We start from the raw sequence: 2,674 nt of genomic DNA, 5'->3' as shown, positions 1-2,674 counted from the left end.
CCAAGCCATGGAAGCAACCTAAATACCCATCAATGGATGAATGGATAAGGAAAATGTGAGATATATATATTATTTAGCCATAAAAAAAGAAGGAAATCTTGCCATTTGTGACAACATGGATAAAACTTAAGGGCATTATGCTAAGTAAAACAAGCCAGACAGGGGAAGACAAATAGTGTATGATCTCACTTATATATGGAATCTAAAAAAAAAAACCCAAACTGATAGATACAGAGAACAGGTTTGTGGTTGCCAGAGGTGGGGATTAGGGGGTGGGGAAAAATGGGTAAAGATGGTCAAAAGGTACAAACTTCCAGTTATAAAATAAGTCATGGGGATGTAATAATGTACAGCAAGTTGACTATAGTTAATACTGTATTGTATATTTGAAAGCTGCTAAGAAAATAAGTCTTAAAAGTTCTTAGCACAAGAAAAAACTTGTGTAGTGATGGATGTTAACTATACTTATTGTGGTAATCATTTCACAATATATACAAATATTGAATCATGTACAACTGAAACTAATATAATGTTATATGTTAATTATATCACTATTTTAAAAAGAGACACAATCAGATATAGCCAATTAAATATTTAAAAATAAAGATGGAGGGAATTACCTGGCGGTCCAGTTGTTAAGAGTCTGCACTTTCACTGTCAAGGGCCTGAGTTCAATCCCTGGTTGGGGAACTAAGATCTTGCAAGCTGCACAGCATGGCCAAAAAAGAAAGAAAGAAAGAAAAAAAATAACATGTATAAACAACATGGTCCTACTGTATAGCACAGGGAACTATATATCCAATCTCCTGGGATAAACCATAGTGGAAAAGAATATTAAAGAAAGAATGTATATATGTGTTAAAAAAAAAAAGATGGAGGAAAATTTCTTATGCATCAATCCAAAAAATAACTTAGAAAAAAATGCAACTTTTTTGTTATGAAGTAATGCTACGTTGGCAGAATGAACACATTGAATCAAAAATAAAATGGGAAAAACTTTATACCTAACCCATTTAACAATGATCAGCACCCAATTAAGACTTTCTACCATTCTGTAATGATAATAAGATGGCATGAAACTTAGCATTATGTAGCTTAAGTTTGTTAAAGTCACAAAACCTATAAGTGACAGAGCCAGAAGTCAAACCAAAGATTTTATATGCTTTGCTCTTAACAACTCTCCCTTAGTATCCTCCATTTCAGACTATATAATGATGTAATAAAATGTCTCTACATATATATATTCAGGTACATATGTATATAAAAGTAATATATATGTATATATTTATAGGTAAATATGTATTGAAGGCTATGGAGGCTATGCATTGGTATGTAAATGTATATGCATATATAAGTGTACACATTCGTAAGGCAGAATGAAAAACCACACTGAGTATAAAATATAATTTTGAAGAATATGTCAACATGTATGGATATATTTTTCACACAATCATACACAAAAATAATGAATAAAAATGTTAGTAGTGATGTTCTTTAAATGTTTATAAGACAACTTAAAAATATAATTTTGAATATTTCCTATGTTACCAAAAATGAATGTGCACTACTTATAGAATGAAAAAAATCACTAAATATAAACAAATAAAAAACCAAACATCATTAGTCAATTAACCATAACAATTATATTAAAAATTAACAGCTTAACAATTGTTGCTTAAGTAATTAAGTAAGAACACTTTCCTATACCCACAGAATGTGTAAGAATGAACTACTTGCTAAGTCTCCATAATTTTACCCATTTCTGGCTTTTGAGAATTACTCTCCTTACAAAAGGTATATTATAAGATTGTCACTGCATCACACAGAGCACTATAATTTTTAGTTGTGCATCATTTTCTTGGGTCAAAAGCCAGCTTCATATGGCTGGTAACAATATTGCTCTGAGTATCAGAAATCTTAGATTTTTGTCTTGGTTTGACACTAACTCAAACTGGGTAAGTTACTAAAATAAATAAATAAACTTCATATTTGAGAATCATTAACTGAGAATCTGTTAACCACTCCTGTATCAACCAGGTATGCCTTAGATATTGTTTTACTTATGTACAGAATGAAGTGTGCATCCTGGCTGATACATGAAACACCTTCTAAGTGATAATATACTTTGAATAGTAACACTGGAAATTGGATCACCTGAAACTGTGAACTGGCATAACATTACTTTCTAATGTCCACTCTCTTAGGAATAAAGTGTTGGTCACTGCTGTGAAAAAAATGGAGAAATAAACATTTTAAAAGTTTAATAATATTGAGAAGAGACTGATGTGTGAAGAAGAAATTATTTCAAACTTTGTTGATTGGAGAGTAAATTTCTAAAACTACTTTGGAGAGCAATTAGTAGAATATTTTAAAATAAAAAAGCACTTATTTTATGACACAGCCATTCCACTTCTGAGTATTTACACTAGAGGCTTGTCCCCTAGGAGGCAGACACGAAAATGTTTTGTTTGTTTATTTGCATTGATATTTGTAGTCATGAAAAATGGGATAAAAGCTAAATGTCTATCAAGTGGGTATTGACAAAAACCACAGTATACCATGGAATACTCTTCAGTAATTACGTAAGTTTGTGATTGATTTGTAAATATAACTAAGGTAAATTGTTGAGCAATAAACAAAGTAAGTGCAAAATGGTACATACAAGTTATATTTT

This window comes from Lagenorhynchus albirostris, chromosome X (genome assembly GCF_949774975.1).
Source record: "Lagenorhynchus albirostris chromosome X, mLagAlb1.1, whole genome shotgun sequence".
NCBI classification, from domain to species: domain Eukaryota; kingdom Metazoa; phylum Chordata; class Mammalia; order Artiodactyla; family Delphinidae; genus Lagenorhynchus; species Lagenorhynchus albirostris.
Note: the sequence above shows the minus strand (reverse complement) of the source record.